At 44.5% G+C, this 18,569-nt stretch overlaps 1 protein-coding gene across 1 annotated transcript in view; it reads left to right on the forward strand.

Moving 5' to 3' along the window:
* Window positions 1–18,569, forward strand: part of pla2g15 (phospholipase A2, group XV) — a 45,715-nt gene that overhangs the window by 507 nt on the left and 26,639 nt on the right.

Genomic DNA, 18,569 nt, shown 5'->3' on the forward strand with positions numbered 1-18,569 from the left:
CTGCAGTTGAATGCATCATCCTCCAGTTGAATTTGTGTTTTTTTTTGGTTTTAACCGTGTGAAATGTTACTTCCTTTAAAACAAAACAGACAAGATGCTGCTTAGCCTGCTGTGTTCATCCAGCTCTATACTTTGTTATCTCGGATTCTCCAACATCTGCAGTTCCCATTATCTCTGAGACTTGATCTATATGTTTACATTTAACAGCCTCAGCTTGGAGGTAAAAAAAATTAATAATGTTGTATGCTTGATGTATGGTTTAAACATTTACAAATGGATTGGGTATAGATAATATTTCTACGGTCAAATCGCTGTATCCAATATTCACTTTTCCTCCCACTAAATACACCGAACTCGAAACTGCTGGGGGGATGTTTCTGTGGTGTTTGTTACCGAGCTGTATCAATTTGTATATGTAGTGACATAGGTAAAGAGCAGGCCAGAATGCCTGAGCTCCCCCTGCCGCACATTAGCGCCCCTCTTCATCACATCGCTGTTTTATTGTGAAACTAGGTGCAAATGTTCACTCTTCAAACAGTAGTAGCTAAAATGACACCTGTACTGTATTTTCATTTAAAGTTGTTGAACTGTACTAAGAACATTATATTTATAGAGTCCTTTTCATTACTACCCCAAAGATTGGTATATGAGGAGAGATTGAGTAGATTGGGATTATGTTCAGTGGCATTTAGAAGAAGGAAGGAGGATCCTATAGAAACGTATACAATTATGAAGGGGATAAGAAGAGAGAAGCAGGGAGATTGTTTAAACAGGCAGGTGAAACTAGAACCAGGGGGCATAGCCTCAAAATAAGGGGGAGTAGATTTAGAACTGAGGTGAGGAGGAACTTCTTCACCCAAAGGGCTGTGAATCTGTGGAATTCCCTGCCCAGTGAAGCAGTTGAGGCTATTTTGAATGTTTTTAAGGCAAAAATAGATTTTTGAGCAGTACGGGAATTAAGAGTTATGGTGAGCGGACGGGTAAATGGAGCTGAGTCCACAAAAAGATTGGCCATGATCTTATTAAATGGTGGGGCAGGCTTGAGGGGCCAGATGGCCTACTCCTGCTCCTATTTCTTATGTTCTTATGTTAGCCAGTGAAATTACAGCTCTGTTGTAAAGTGTAAAAGCACAACAATTGGAGGTCAATGATTTAAGTTGATAAAAGAAGCCACAGAACCTGAAAAATGTATACGCGGTGAATACATTTTGGCATAAATGTGCTGAAGCATTACTGTGGGAGAGTAATATAGATTCCTGCAAGGTGAAAGAATTGAACAGCAACCATGTAACCACTGTCAGTTGTCATGGAAACCCATCTGGTTCACTGCCCTGTGGGGGGGAGGTCTGCTATCTTTTCCTAGTCTGGTTTGCATTAGCTCCAGACCCACAGCAATATTGTTGACTCATAGCTGGGAAATTAGGAACAGAAAATAAGGGATGGCCTATCCAGCAATGCCCATTTCATACCAACAAATTGAAAAAAACCAGGGTTATCTGGGAGTATGAAACGCAAAACACAACAGATCTTAATGAATGGTGGAGCAGGCTCCTGATGCTCATGTTCATATGAATGGTTAGGGTTTGGATTGCACTACCTTTCTTTTGCCAGTGGTTCAGTCTAGATTTTCCTCAGAGAATTGGATAATTATTGAACAGAGGAGGATTTTCAGGGCTGTGGGGAAAAGGTGAAGTAGTGGCATCAAATGGCAGATAATCAGCATCAATGTGATAGGCTGAATGGCCTCCTGTGCTGTAATTATTATAATCTAAAGTGCCCAAGACAGCAGTTGGCCAGATAATCAGTTTGCACAATGCGAGTGAGAGACGGTCTTTGGCCATGACACTGGAAGAACTTTTCTCCGCTTGAAATCACATTATATAATCTTTCCAAGGTGGCAGAAATTTCATTTAAAAATTTGAAGTTCTGAATAAAACCTGCCCTTTATTACTGCACAGTTGTTGCCTAGCTTTTGTGCTCAAGTGCCTGAGTTTATAGTCTAGAAAACAGAGCTCCCCATCTGATCAAGCATGAAAGCTGCTGGTCGTGGAACCTTGACTGCAAATTAGCTGCCTCACTTTGCTCATTAAATACATTTCAGAAATAATTCATAGGTTTTAAAACATTTGTCATGTCCTGAGCGTGTGTTAAATAACTATATAAATCCAAGTTCTTTTCACAGATTTAATGGGGCTGGTTGAGGAAGGGCAGTTGGAGTGGTTTGGTCTCGATCAATTACCTTTATTCTTTACCACTGAAATATTTAGCTGCAAGGTAGAACATATTGAGTCTGGCATCAGTGCCTTTTCCCTAGAGCTGAGCCTGTTTCAGGAGTACTTAAGTTGGAGTTGTCAGATGAAGTTGTTGATTTTTATCATTAACTAACTTCACTTGTCTCCCCACTTTAACACCAATTCCTGATATCTGCTATTGTATGTAAATTTTACATGTTGCCTAATTCTGCTACCAGCAGAGTGAGGAACACCAGAGGTTATAGTTAAAATATTTTTTCTACATGGGATCTGATTGACACTGCTATCAGCCCTACTTACCTTACTTGATAAGCCTTATTCTGCGTTGTTTTACTCAGAATATTGGAAATCTTTGCCCCTGTTCCAAAAGGTGTTAGGTCGACAAGATAACTGTCAAAAATGGGCAATTTTATGTTCGTGAAAGATGTTCAGGACTAGGAGGTCTTGTCGCACAGTCAGTAGAATCTCTGCCTCTCAGCCAGATACTCCAAGTTTAAGTCTCACTCCAGGACTTGATCAGCAAGGAGGGCATGCTAATAACACAAGTTGACAATCAATGTTTAAATCTTTAAAACACACACCACTGGTGTTGGAACAGAGAGAGCGAGAGACTCCTGCTCAGTCATGTAATGGAAAGAAGCTCCATGCTATAACATGTAAGTAAAGGCATATGTTGTCTAAGCAATGCAGATTTGCTGGTGGGCTAGTTGGCTCCGTAGCCTGGGGAGCCATTGTGGATCTAATTGGTGCCAATAACACAAGGTTTGTCCTCTATTCTAGCGGGATCGACTTGGGATCTGCCTCCTTGTCTTCTACAGCGACTTCCATCATGGGTATTAGTCCTGCCTTCCTGTGGCGAACTCCATGATGATGATGATGATGATGATTCAGGGTTATAGAACTAATCTGCAAATTCAGAGAGACAGTCCTCTTTAAAACTGAAAATATAAACACAAAGTACTGGAGAAACTGGGCAGGTCTGGCAGCATCAGTGACAAGAGAAACGGAGTAAACATTTCAAGTCCCATGTGACCCTTCTGGAATGAAAGTCCGAGTTCATGCTTTGAAATTGTTGAACTCAATGTTGAATCCTGAAGGATGTAAAGTGTCTCAATGAAAACTAAGATGCTGTTTCCCTCCTCAAGTTTGCATTGGGCTTCACTGGAGCGTTTGCAGCAGGCCTGAGCCAAAAATTTTCCAGGATAACAAGATAGTGGATTGAAATGATCTGCAGCAACGTGCTTGTCAGACGGTGAAGGCAATCCAGTCTGTGTTTGGTTTTTCAAGTGTCAAGCAGACCATGGTTTGAGCACTGAGTGCTGTAGACTAGATTTGCAAGTAAATCACTGCTTCACCTGGAAGGTGTGTTTGGGATCTTGGACAGTGAGGTAGGAGGAAGCGAACAGATTGTGATTGCATGGAAAGGTGCCAGGATGGGGTGAAAATTCATTGAGAGTGACAGAAGATTGGATAGTGGATGAGACTGTCATGGGAAGGCAAGGAGGTGGTGTGTTTGGTTGTGTCTCCTGCTGGAGATGATGGAAATGTCGGAGGATGATCTTTTGAATGCAAAGGTTGACTGGGTGGGTAATGAGGATAGGGAGCACAATGTCACTGGTTTGAGATAGAGAGGAAGGGTTGAGGGCAGAAAAATGAGAAGTGAATCATACCGGAGGCTGTGTCAACCCTGGAGATGCAGGCGGATAAGGGGAAATCCTTAACTGAGGAAAAAGAACATGTGTTAGATTTCCTCATCAATGGAACAGTTGCCACAGAGGTGGAGGAACTGAGAGAATGGTATGGAGCCCTGCAGGAAGTAGAGTGAGAGAAAATCTGGTCAAAGTAACTGTGAGAGCTCGTGAGGTTGTTGTTGGTACTAATGGACAGCCTATCCCCAGAAATGAAATTTAAGTCAAAGAAAGGAAGAGTCAGATTTCTGGGTGAAGGTGAGAGAAAGATGTAAATTGGAAGCAAAACTTTTCCAATTCTGGGCGAGAGCAAGAAGCAGCATCATTGGTGTAATTGATGTAACAGAGTGTTGTAGGATGGGCCACATTTAGGACTGGAACATGGAATCTTCCATCTACCCCTGCAAGAGACAAACTGCGACCTGTGTGGGTAGTCAGTCCCACTTTGTACTGGGAGAAAGTGAAATACATTAGAGGAGAGTTTGTTCAAAATAAGAACAAGCTTAGTCAGACACAGATGGGTGCTGGATGGGGACTGTTCGGGCCTCCTTTTCAAAGAAGAAATGACAAATATTCAGACCATCCTGCTGAAGGATTGAACTGTTGAGGGGGAGGAAACTGGAAGTTGTGCAACTGATATGTTTAGACTGTAAGATATAGAAATAGAATTAGATCATTTGGCCCATCAAGTCTGCTTCACCATTTGATCATGTCATATGTTTTGTTGATATTTCTCAACCCTATTTTCCTGCTTTCTCTATGTAACTCTTGATCCCCTTACTACTCAAGAATTCTCAATAATCATGAGCAAGAAACATCATTTATGATTCTTCTGATCACTTTACAAGTGGCAAGCAATTGAATGAGGGGAACAAAAATAGTCAAGGAAGGAAGAAGTAAATTCAGCGGGGTAGATACAAGCAGGTTTAGCAGTGCCGAAATAGTAGGAACTGCTGACGCTGGAGTCTGAAATAACAAGGTGTAGAGCTGGATGAACACAGCAGGCCAGGCAGCATCAGAGGAGCAGGAAGGCTGATGTTTCAGGTCTGCACCCTTCTCTCTGAAGAAGTTTATCAGTGCAGTCCTGTTTTGTGAATTTTGGGAAGGAAGTAGAAGGGTGTGATAGGATTGTGGAACTAATGAGGTGGGAAGATGCAGAGGGGGGATTTCCAGTAGAGACGGGGCTAGTGCCAGTCCTGGAAACGACAGTTCGATGGTCAGTGGTGGCATCGTAGTTCAGGTGGAAATAGGAGGAAGTATCTGAGCGTTGACATTCAGACTTTTTAAACCTGTCCCTGTTTGAACTGTTGACTTCAAGAAACTGGGTTTTGATCCCAGCTAAATGAATTTTTTTTAACCAAAAGTGTTTCGCTGCCTTTGGTGTCATTGTCAGACTAAAGTAAAGAATATTTCTGGAACTCTATCCCTGCTTAACTCCCCATTTCACACAGCCCCCTGCTTATTGTCTTTATCTTCTCCGTCATCTTTCCTCCAGTGGGCATGCAGATTCCGCCCCCTCCCCCACCCCAGTTTATACCTCTGTCTGCCTCTCTTCATTTCTTTTTCGATAATTTTGTTCTCACCCTTCTCTATTGAATATATTGAGAATACTCCAAGCTTAAATGGGTAATCATTGCTGAGGGACAGGTCTGAACTAGAATAAAAATTTAGCCCCGTACGTTTGTTCAATTCATAAATACTTTCTCAAATTAGCCTCTTTTCAGTTGGTATGTTGCAGGAAATGTGCGTGCACACAGCATATTGCCAGAATAGTTTAAAATGATGCTTCGTTCTCTTGGCATCAAGAGAGAGCCACCCAAAACACTATCTATAGATAACATCTTAGACTAGGGAGCCACAACGTGAAGCAGGGAATTGGGGTCACAATAAGGCCATTTCCTGTTAAATAGTCACCATCAGCAATGAGTACTAAAGCAATGTGTCTGCATCTTAGTCTTCACTATTCCGCAAAGATCAGCTGTCCAGTAGCTAAAACAGCTGTGAAATCCTGGGCTCCAGGATAGGCAGCAAGATCTAGAGCATTCCGCAATCTGAAATATTTCTACATCACAGCATGCTTCAAAAGTACTAAGTGGGCTTAAGCGCACTGGGACTGTCTGTGTTTGTGAAAGGTGTTTTATAAATGCACGCTATTTTTGCTTGAATGTGAAGCAGCCAGAGGGAAGACTGGGCCCAGCATGCAGTGGATCTGCTGAAATCCCAGAGCTAATGGGTTCACTGTGGGATCAGGAGTGATGCCCAGCATGTGCATTCGTGGATTGGACACTGGTAAGCCTGAGTGAAAGCACATAGCTTAGTCAGTAACCAAGCTGGACAGCCTTCCTTCCTGTACGTGGGGTTTCCTGTAATGGTGTACGCATATAGGTTAAAAACACATTGATAAGTTCCAGCTTGGAGCACCTAAAACCCTGTATAAGGCAAATCTGAATCATTGTTTCTACTTGCAAGTTCATGACGTCAATTAAAGAACTTTGAGTATGTCCTGACGTGCACTAAAGAAGCCACACTTAAAACCTCAATGTGACACCAGTCTTGATCCATTCCCACCCCACTCCTGGTTAACGCAGTCATGTTCTAGAGGTCTGCAGTTCTGTGGAACTTTGTTACAGCAGCAGGTCAGAGATTTGATCCTTCCAAATTGTGCTGATGAACTTGCCTACTTAAACTGGCCACCCTCTAAATTAAATTTGTAGCATCGACCAGCAAACTTGGCAAAATGCAAGTGTTTTTCAATGGATGTAATAATGCAATCTTTTCTCATAGCTCAGACTCTGTAGCCCAGGTACAATCTGGTAGATCAAGTGGTGTTAGTCTGTCAGGTTCAAAACTCTAGCTGGGAATGGGAGCAGCCTGTTTATTTTCTTTTTGTTTCCCTTTTTTTATGGAATGGTTGCATCACTGGCAAAGCCAGCTCCTTCCCAACTTCCCTTGAAAATGTTGCAATGCCTTTTGGAACCGTTGCATTCCATGTGGTGAAGACTATAAGACCCCGCAAATAACAAGAGTGGGTCATTTGGTCCATCAAACACAGTTTATCCATTCACTAAAATCATGTCTGATCTGACTGAGAACTGAACATCGCTTTGCTTTCTGCCCCTCAGTAATCCTTGATACCTCGAGGTGGCGGTGGGGGGGGGGAAATCCCTTTCAAATCGGCCTGAAATACATTCAATGACCCAGCCTCCATTGGTCTCTGAGGAAAATAATTCCAAACGTTAGCACCTCCCTGAGCAAAAGAACTTCCTTTTCTTTGCCGTCTTATATTGGGAGACCTTTATCCTGGACTTTGCCACAGAGCAAAGTATTCTCTCAACATCTACCCCAACAAACCCCTTCAATCTTTCCTTTTCTCTCCAAAAAGACCACCTCACTTTCTTCTAATCTCCAATGATTGTAGGTTCAATCTTGTCATGTGAGAATCGCTTCGTTCTAAAAATCAGCTTACATCAACATCACTAGCAAGGTGGGAATTACAGAGATCCAGCGCCAGTGAATAGTTCCATGTTTGGAAGATTTGTGACTTGGAATGTAATAAATGATAAATGGGATGTGGAGGGCTGAAATCCTTCCAGTCTGAGAAGGAAAGAAATTCCTTTTGCAGCTTCCTTTTTACTCGCACGCACTTATAAATCTGTTTTTTCATTTCATACTGTGGGACAAGCTGGAGTTTAACAGTGAACGTGTTCCACACTTCAGTTACATGACTGACTGTTACTAAATAGACAGAGAAACAAGCTGCTCATATTGCCATGTCACTCAGAGGAGAGTAAATTGGCAGGGAATTTAGATCCATGTTTCTATTAGAGGAGAATGGAGTCACAGCAGCAGCAGCTATATATCTATTGTAAACAACTAATATGTTAGAAAATCAAATTGAGAAAAGATTCAGAAGGTGTTAGGAAACCTTTAGCTGAAAATTAGCATGAACTGTGAAGGAAATGGTTTTGTGTTGACATTGGGCTGTGAAGTTTGCGCATGGGTGGTGCCATCCCCGAGTTAGTCCTGTAAGACCTTGTGCTGTAAGGCAAGTGGAACTGAACTAAAATTGAAAAGCTGAAGTTGAAGTTAAAAATCAACCCTTTCTTCGAATGGAGCATTTTTTGTGTGTCACAGGTGTTGAAATTGACATGATCTTGCTTTTATTTATACCTCTTAAGCTGAGGACAGTATATTTAATAACAAGAGACACAGTTTGAAAGTTTGCTCGAAGATGTATTATCTGAAGAGTTGCATTGCTATTGTTCAAATGCCAATAATAATGAAAAGCGAGACTGAGACCTTTATTGATGCTGATTCAATACAGTTTTACTGATGCTCATAGATGTACATGTATTAATACACTTGCTTATCATCATTGCATTTTTCTGGCCAGTAGCATCACAACTACTTCGCTCAGTGTGCTCTCTCATGCAAGTGTTTCAATCGATGAACCATAGGCCCTTTGCAGACAATCCTGCACCTACCATCAATAGGTCAACATTGATGTGGAACTTGCAACTGGTGCAGCAATAGACATCAACTAAGTTAGCTGACCAATTGTCACTAGCCCTTCCTTAGTCCAGAGCAGTGAAGCCATTAGCAGCACTTTGCCACCATCTCACTGAAGGTACCCGATTCTGAACAGACCTAAGGTTTTTTAGACCTAGTTTGCTGAGATGAACGATTGTGTATTGTGAACAGAAAACTTAGGAATGGGTCAGAACATGCAATGTGAACTGCCTGGAAGTTGAATACTTTTTAAATGCCCATTAGACCTTGCGCTGTGTAAATGTGTTCTTCCACTGTTAAATACTTGGCACGTGGTGTGGTCAACCTGTTTAAAGGAGTAGATTTCTTTCTATTCGCTCGTTCATTGTATTGTTTAATCAGTTGTGCAAGTACCCGGATAAGCATAAGAAAGAATCTGTCATCAACTTGAAGGCTTCGTGCTCTCTCCAATGTGTACTGTGTCGTTGAGTAATTTATTACAGTTGTTTGGTTGCATTACTGATATTGCATTAGCCAACTTACCTCACTGTAAGAACTAGACTTCATAATAGCTTGCTGTCACATTATCTTAAGTCATCAGTTTATGGCATGAAGCTACCGCATTCTATCTTTGTTAAAATTCACTCATGGGATATGGATGCTACTGGCCAGTATTTATTGCCTCGCCTTTGAAAAGAAAATGGTGCCTTCTTGAATGGCTGAAGTCCATTAGGTGTTGGTAAGCTCAAAATACTATTATTGAGAGAGATCCAGGATTTTGATCCGGCAACAGTGAAGGAACGGCGATTATATTTACAGGTCAGGATGGTGTGCGATGGAGGGAATTTTGCAGGTGGTGATGTTCCAATCTATCTGCTGCCCTCATCTTTTAGCCGGTCGTGGTCATGGGTTTAGAAGGCGCAGTCTAAGGAGAATTGGTGAATTTCTACAGTGCATCTTGTAGATGGCATATACTGTAGCTACTGAGCATCAGTGGTGGAATGATTGGATGTGATGTCAATCAAGCAGACTGCTTTGTTCTGGATGGTGTCAATCTTGTGTTGTTGGAACTGCACCCGTCCAGGCAAGTGGAGAGTTTTCCATCACACTCCTGACTTGTGCCTTTGTAGATGGTGGACGGCTTTTGGGGAGTGAGAAGATGAGGTACTATATGAAGCTCTGGTCAGATTGCATTTGGAACATTGTGAGCAGTTTTTGGACCCCGTATCTGAGGAAGGATGTGCCAGTTTGTAGGGGGCCTACAGGAGGGTTACAAGAATGGACCTGGGGATGAAGGGCTTGTGATGTGAAGAGTGGCTGAGGGCTCTGGGATCTGTACTCTGTGTTTAGAAGGAGGGGGGGGGATCTGGTTGAAACTTCTCAGACTACTGAGAGACCTAGATGGAGTGGATATGGAGAAGATGTTACCACAAGTTGGAGAGACTAGGACCTGAGGGCACAGAGTGAAGGAACTGCCATTTAGAACTGAGAATGAGAAGGAATTTCTTCAGCCAGAAATGGTGAATCAGTGGGACACACTGCCACAAAAGGCTGTGGAAGTCAAGTATCTGAGCGTATTAGTAAACAGATCAAAGGTTACAGGGAGAAGGCAGGTGAATGGGGTTAAGGAAACATATCAGCCATGATCAAATTGTGGAGCAGGCTTCATGAGCTAAATGGCCTAATTCTGCTCCTATGTCTTCTGGTCTTTAAATGCTGCAAGATCAGCCTCTGTCCAGCTCTTGTAGCCACAGCAGTTATGTGGCCAGTTCAGTTTCAGCACATACAACTTGGCTGGACCAAATCCTATACCCATTTGTCTAAAAGATGGAGCAGTTCCAATCATTGAAGATTAAGCTTTGTGCAACCCCAGGAAAATGTGTTTCATCTTGCTAAGAAACCAAAGATGGTGGTTGGCAAATTGGCCTGTTATTAACGTATATCTCGGTCTTACAATATCCCCAGCTTTCTCAACCATTTCAGTGCACTGACCCATACTGAGCACAGATACAGGAAGAGATGCCAGCTCTCCACAGTTTGACTATAAAAGAAAATCTCCTTTGGGCCAAGAGATAGCATTACTCCTGTGCAATGTGAATCTAAGGCATGTCTTCTTGCTTTGATCTCTCTCACTAAACGTAACATGATGGTAGCACTCCCTTTTGTATATTGTACTGATTAGAATGTGTTCAAGGAGACTCTTAACCTTGGAGCAGTTAGCCAGCCCTCTAATGCATGTGACTATTGTAACTCTTGCTTTAAAAAAAAGGAAGGTTTCTGAGTGCAGCACACCTACAATAGAAATGAAAGATTGGAGATTAAAGTTTAGAAGAAATGATTTAAGGCAGTTAACAGGCTTGGTTTTAGTCAGCCAGATAAGGAAAGAAAGATTGGTAGATGGTTGAGATAACAAGCTGTAGAGCTGCATAAACCCAGCACGCCAAGCGAAGGGTCTTGTCCCGAAATGTCAGCTTTCCTGCTCCTCTGCTGCTTGGCCTGCTGTGTCCATCCAGCTTTACACCATGTTATCTCAGATTCTCCAGCATCAGCAGTTCCTGCTATCTTGGTAGATGGTTCACTGTTTTTAAGATCTCTGCAAATAAATGAGGCTGTGTGATTTTGTTTAATTATGCCCATGTGATGCTTGGCGTACAAAACAACACTTAGTTTCTTTACATAGTTGTGAGGTTAATACCCAAACTGATATGCAGGAATTTAGGGAATTAGTAGAAGGTGTGGCGATAGAATTTATCATGCAACAGGATTCAAAGCAATAAGGGATTTGAGCCATAATGATATCTGAGATGGTTTCACGACGGAAAAACTTTTAAAATCCATTGCAACAATTTTCTTTATTTTTTATTTGGGATGTGGGTATCACTGGCTGGTCGGGCATTTGTTGTCCATTCATCTTTAACAAAGTGGCTGGTTTTGAATTGATTTGAATTAGATTTATTGTGACATACTCACATGAGTGTACTGAAAAGTTTACAAATTGCCACTTACAGCACTGTCTTAGGTACAAACCTACCTAGGTACAGAATGCTGGTACAAGGCAGAAAAGTCAAGAAAACTAAGTTTAAGAAGTTAAACGTTGTAGTCCTGCTTACTAAAAGGTAAAAAAACAAAGAAACACTGTTAACCGTTCAACACCACAGTCCATAAGTGCCTGGCCATGCTGGTCTTGCACTCCAAATCGTTTGTGCAGTTGAGGGCAAACCACGTTCCTTTGGGTCTGGACTGTCAGGACAGACTAGGGAAGGAGGCAATTTCCCACTACTAAAGGATACCAGTGAAGCAAATGGATTTTTACAACAATCGTGAAATGGTCTCTATTTGACTGGCTTTTAAACCCAGATTTTAGTCAATTCACATGTCGCTGTCTGCCATGGTGAGATTTGAATCCATGTCCCTGGAACATTTGCCTGGGGTCCAGATTACTAGTCCACTGACGATACCATTGCATTTGGGGAAACTATAGTCAGGTTTCATGCAGGAGATGTGCCATTGATTTTTAATGCTACGTGTTTCTGAAAGCCAAATTATAGAGACGGCCTGCCTTCTGATCAGATTCAAGCAACAACAACGACTTCTTACACTGGCATCGAACATTTTACTACATTCAAGATGCTAAGGACCTTCACAGGAATATTCTCAAACAAAACACGACACTAAGCTACGTGAGAATACATCCATGCAGGTGATCAAAAATGTAACCAAATTGGTAAATGTTAAGTAGCAATTTAAAGAAGGAAAGAGAGGTGTAGAAGTTTGAGGAAGGGAGTTCCAGGGTTGATAAGTTCTCAGCTGTTGAAAACACAGCCACCAGTGATGGTGCAATTATAATCAGAATTGTGCAAAGCATAAGAATAGGAGAACATGCAAATATCCAGGAAGAACATAAGAGATGGTTACAGAGACAGTTGAGAACAAGGATGAGAACTTTAGAGTTGAGGCATTGCTTATGTAGAAATTGGTGGAGGTCAGTGACCGCTGGGTGGTAGGGGGAAAATGTTGGCCAGATGGCATTTGGCACCTGTCAGGATACAGATAGCACAGTTTGAATAAGCTCACAAAATGTAAGAGGAGTGACTGATCAGGAGTGAGTTTGAGTAGTCTAGTCCAGCAGTATCAAAGACACGGATAAGAATTCCAATAGCATGCAGGTTCCTGCACTGGTAGAAGTGGGAGTGTCACAAGAATGGAAATAGCTGCTGTTTGTGATGATGTGTATATCTGAGCTTGAAAGCTGGGGTACAGCCAGGTGTTGTCTGTGTAAATATGGAACCTGAAGTGTTTTTCCAGGACGTTGCCAAAAGAAACTCCGAAATGAAGAATAGGACAGGACCAAGTGGTCAGTTGAAGAAGCGTAACGTTTTCTGTTTTATTCCATTCTTAGCTGACCAAAATTAAAGTTTTCTGTTTTATTTTGATTTAGCACTGAGAATACTAAGAAATTTAAAAGGAATTGTTGAAACCCTCAACTTCTAGCAATGTGTTCTGTAGGAACTGGACGTTATTGCCTGTGATTCAATGAGGTGCAGAAAAGCTGCATTCAAAAGACAGAGTAAGTGCCCTAAACAATTTGGTCAGTTGAAGTGATTATCATCCCAGTACATTTTGTTGCATCTTCACCATCCCCCCCAGACCTCCCACTGACTGAGGACGAACGGTCAGTCCTTAGCAAGGGGCTCACCTTTGTCCCCCTACAACCACACATCAACGAATACCAGTCACGGTCGGACATAGAGCAGTTTTTCCGCCGTCTTCGCCTCCATGCCTACTTCTTCAACCGGGAACCCAACCCTCCTTCCACTGACCCCTTCACCCGCTTCCAACACAAGTCCTCCTCCTGGACACCACCCCCAGGCCTCCTACCCTCCCTCGACCTCTTCATCTCCAACTGCCGTCGAGACATTAACCGCCTCAACCTCTCCACCCCTCTCACCCACTCCAACCTCTCCCCCGCAGAACGGGCAGTCCTCCGCTCCCTCCGCTCCAACCCCAACCTCACCATCAAACCCGCAGACAAGGGTGGCGCAGTGGTAGTATGGCGCACTGACCTCTACATCGCCGAGGCCAGACGCCAACTCTCCGACACCACCTCCTACCGCCTCCTCGATCATGACCCCACACCCGAGCACCAAACCATCATCTCCAACACCATTCACGACCTCATCACCTCAGGGGACCTCCCACCCACAGCCTCCAACCTCATTGTTCCCCAACCCCGCAAGGCCCGTTTCTATCTCCTTCCCAAAATCCACAAACCTGCCTGCCCTGGTCGACCCATCGTCTCAGCCTGCTCCTGCCCCACCGAACTCATCTCCACCTATCTGGACTCCATTTTCTCCCCTTTGGTCCAGGAACTCCCCACCTATGTCCGTGACACCACCCACACCCTCCACCTCCTCCAGGACTTCCAATTCCCTGGCCCCCAACACCTCATATTCACCATGGACGTCCAGTCCCTGTACACCTGCATTCCGCATGGAGATGGCCTCAAGGCCCTCCGCTTCTTCCTGTCCCGCAGGCCCGACCAGTCCCCCTCCACCGACACTCTCATCCGCCTAGCTGAACTCGTCCTCACACTCAACAACTTCTCTTTTGACTCCTCCCACTTCCTACAGACTAAGGGGGTGGCCATGGGCACCCGCATGGGCCCCAGCTATGCCTGCCTCTTTGTAGGTTACGTGGAACAGTCCCTCTTCCGCACCTACACAGGCCCCAAACCCCACCTCTTCCTCCGGTACATTGACTGTATCGGCGCCGCCTCTTGCTCCCCAGAGGAGCTCGAACAGTTCATCCACTTCACCAACACCTTCCACCCCAACCTTCAGTTCACCTGGGCCATCTCCAGCACATCCCTCACCTTCCTGGACCTCTCAGTCTCCATCTCAGGCAACCAGCTTGTAACTGATGTCCATTTCAAGCCCACCGACTCCCACAGCTACCTAGAATACACCTCCTCCCACCCACCCTCCTGCAAAAATTCCATCTCCTATTCCCAATTCCTCCGCCTCCGCCGCATCTGCTCCCACGATAAGACATTCCATTCCGCACATCCCAGATGTCCAAGTTCTTTAAGGGCCGCAACTTTCCCCCCACGGTGATCGAGAACGCCCTTGACCGCGTCTCCCGCATTTCCCGCGACACATCCCTCACACCCCGCCCCCGCCACAACCGCCCCAAGAGGATCCCCCTCGTTCTCACACACCACCCTACCAACCTCCGGATACAACGCATTATCCTCCGACACTTCCGCCATTTACAATCCGACCCCACCACCCAAGACATTTTTCCATCCCCTCCCCTATCAGCTTTCCGGAGAGACCACTCTCTCCGTGACTCCCTTGTTCGCTCCACATTGCCCTCCAACCCCACCACACCCGGCACCTTCCCCTGCAACCGCAGGAAATGCTACACTTGTCCCCACACCTCCTCCCTCACCCCCATCCCAGGCCCCAAGATGACATTCCACATTAAGCAGAGGTTCACCTGCACATCTGCCAATGTGGTATACTGCATCCACTGTACCCGGTGCGGCTTCCTCTACATTGGGGAAACCAAGCGGAGGCTTGGGGACCGCTTTGCAGAACACCTCCGCTCAGTTCGCAACAAACAACTGCACCTCCCAGTCGCAAACCATTTCCACTCCCCCTCCCATTCTCTTGATGACATGTCCATCATGGGCCTCCTGCACTGCCACAATGATGCCACCCGAAGGTTACAGGAACAGCAACTCATATTCCGCCTGGGAACCCTGCAGCCATATGGTATCAATGTGGACTTCACCAGTTTCAAAATCTCCCCTTCCCCTACTGCATCCCTAAACCAGCCCAGTTCATCCCCTCCCCCCACTGCACCACACAACCAGCCCAGCTCTTCCCCCCCCCCCACCCACTGCATCCCAAAACCAGTCCAACCTGTCTCTGCCTCCCTAACCGGTTCTTCCTCTCACCCATCCCTTCCTCCCACCCCAAGCCGCACCCCCAGCTACCTACTAACCTCATCCCACCTCCTTGACCTGTCCGTCTTCGCTGGACTGACCTATCCCCTCCCTACCTCCCCACCTACACTCTCTCCACCTATCTTCTTTACTCTCCATCTTCGGTCCGCCTCCCCCTCTCTCCCTATTTATTCCAGTTCCCTCCCCCCATCCCCCTCTCTGATGAAGGGTCTAGGCCTGAAACGTCAGCTTTTGTGCTCCTGAGATGCTGCTTGGCCTGCTGTGTTCATCCAGCCTCACATTTTATTATCTTGGAATCTCCAGCATCTGCAGTTCCCATTATCTCTGATACATTTTGTTGTTGTTTGTTCACGAGATGTGTGTTGCCGGTAAGGGCAACATTTATTACCCATACCTAATTACTCTGGGGAAAGTGGTGGTGAGGTGCCTTCCTGAACCCCTGGATGCTAGGTTATCCTCAGTGCTGCTAGGGAGGAAGTTCCAGGACCTTCATTCTACAACAATGAAGGAACGGTTGTGGAGTTCCAAGTGAGGGGGCATTGATGAGATGCTGCAAGGTGTTTTGGTAGATTGCCCCAGAGTGCACACTGCTGTGATTATGATGAAGGGAATAAATCATGGAGATAATAGATGAAATTTCATCATGTGAACCACTTTGCCCTGGATGGTGTTGTGTTGTTGAAGCTGTGCCCATCCAGACAAGTGGGGGGAATATGCCATCACATTCCTGGCTTGTGCCTTGTAGGTGATGAACAGCTTCTGGGGAGGCAGTTACTCATTGTGGAATTCCAAGCTTCTGACTCTAGCTGTTACAATACGTATGTGGCTGGTTCAGTTCATTCTCTGGCTGGTGGTAGCCCCAAGAAGTCGTAAAGGATTTAGTGAAGGTAATGCCTTGGAACATTTTAGAGGAGCTGTTTGGATTCTTGCTTGTTGGAGATGGTCATTAATTGGCAAATGTGGTATGAATATTATTTGAGAGATAGTAAGAACTGCCAATGCTGGAGAATCTGAGATAACAGTGTGAAGCTGGATCTGGACCCGAAATGTCAAGCTTTCCTGCTCCTCTGAACATTATTTGCCACTTTTCACACCAAGCCTGACATTGTCCGGGTCGTGATGCAAATGGAGACAAATCTATCAGTGTCTGTGGAGTTGCGAATAATGCTGAATGTTATGCAATCATCAGTGAACATGCCCACTTCTGACTTTGAGGAGGAAACTTCATTGTAGCAGCTGAAGGTAGTTGCGCGTAGGACAGTACCCTGAGGAACCCCCAAGTAGATTGACCGCCAACAGCCACACCCACCTTTCTTTCTGCCAGGTATGGCCCGAACCAGCTTCAGTCATAAAAGGGAGGAATACAGGAGGCAGAGCCCCTGAACAGTCTTACACTCACCTCCGAGTAACCGGGAGCCACTCTTTCTCAATCTGTAACCTGCTTCTCTGTTACAGCAGCAATTTGGCTACTTTTTTGAGCAGCATGGGAATTCCACATGAAATTTGAACCCGTTGTGAGTGAACACCTTCACTTGATCTGGTGCTGCTCCATGTCACTGAACTTGACATAGCAAATGTACTGTCTCCCCCGACCTCGGTCATACATTAGGAAATCCACCATCAAATGTTGGCAAATATCGAACAGTCCACTTAACTCCTCCTAGACAGTGCTTTACTTTGGTTGAATTTGTGCATTATCAAACAATAATGTGTTTTACCAGCCAGGGTGAAGCTGCTAAACTGGTGAGAGGTGTGCGTTCTGGTATGAAGTCCTTATTTTTGACTTGTTTTGTGTTATTATTAATGCAGGGTCTGTCCTTAGGAGTAATTAATGTGTTATTTAAATCTCGATTGAGAAAATTGTTTCCTTGACTTCTAGCCAGTCCTTGGCATGTGGGTAGACTCCAACCTCCTCATAAGATTGTCATGTGCTCCAAGTCCATTAATTTACTGACATGTTTTTCCTGTAATAGACACAGTGAATCATAGCTGGCACCACTGCAATGCTGTAATGCTTTCTGACATTGCTTTTAATATCCACGTATAAATGTCGCATCTGGTGCACATCTTTAACATTTGTCTGTCATGAATATTGTAAAGCAATGTAGGCAAGAGTGCTTTTTAAATATGTTCTGGGACATGGTTATCATTGACACCCATTGTTCAGTGCCACAACTGAATACTTGGTGATTGAGATTCAGCTACGTCGGTGTAGCGATTAGAGTCACATACAGACCAGATTGAACACACATGGCAGCTTGCCTTTCTGGAAGGGTGCTAATAAACAAGGTTGGGCTTCACAAAGATCTGAAAGTTTTGTGATTACTTAGTGATGTGAGCTTTTAATTTCTAATTTAATACAGGGGGTTCTGCCATAACATGATAGTTGCATTCCTGCACAACATCACATTATAGAAAATCTCGCCATAAAACAACAGGGCCAGTGGTAAAAGCGGGGTTAGGGGCAGACTACCAAAATTATCGCTCAAAAATCATTTAATAGCCTAACACAAAGGATAGCATAGTTTGAATGGAAGTTGAATCATATCCGGGTTTCCTCCAGGTGTTCCGGTTTCCTTCCACCAAAGATTTACAGGCTAGGTGGATTGGCCATGCTAAATTGCCCAGAGCGTGCAGGGACGTGTCGATTAGGTGGCTTCTAGGGGGATGGGTCTGGGTGGGATGCTATGAGGGTCAGTGCGGACTCGTTGGGCCGAAGGGCCTGTTCACTCGGTCGCTGCATGGATGCTGTGGTTCTAAAGGCAGGCATATCTGCAGGATTTTCGGCACTTATTTTTCTGTTGGATCTTCGTAAATTGATAAGGCTTTCTCTGTTCTGGTGAGAAAGGTTGTCCCAGATTACATTTTCATTTGATCTTCTATCCACATACTTAGCTGCTTCATCTCCTCCAGTTCCTTGGCTTGTGACATCCCAGATTTGCTAGCACTCAGACTTGTTCCAGCAATACAGCTTGCTTTAATCTAATGGCGCATAAGGCATACTCCTTTATTCCTGTTACACGAACTATATCACATGTTCTCTCACTATGCTCAATGCTTTACAACATCTAGCTTCTGTTCCAGTGTTACAGCCTTACTTCTATGTTCACCACCTGCAATTTTACCGCCAGGATGCTTCTTGCTAGCATTCTTGTCACTTTTTGTCCTCGC

This window comes from Stegostoma tigrinum, chromosome 16, assembly GCF_030684315.1.
Source record: "Stegostoma tigrinum isolate sSteTig4 chromosome 16, sSteTig4.hap1, whole genome shotgun sequence".
NCBI classification, from domain to species: domain Eukaryota; kingdom Metazoa; phylum Chordata; class Chondrichthyes; order Orectolobiformes; family Stegostomatidae; genus Stegostoma; species Stegostoma tigrinum.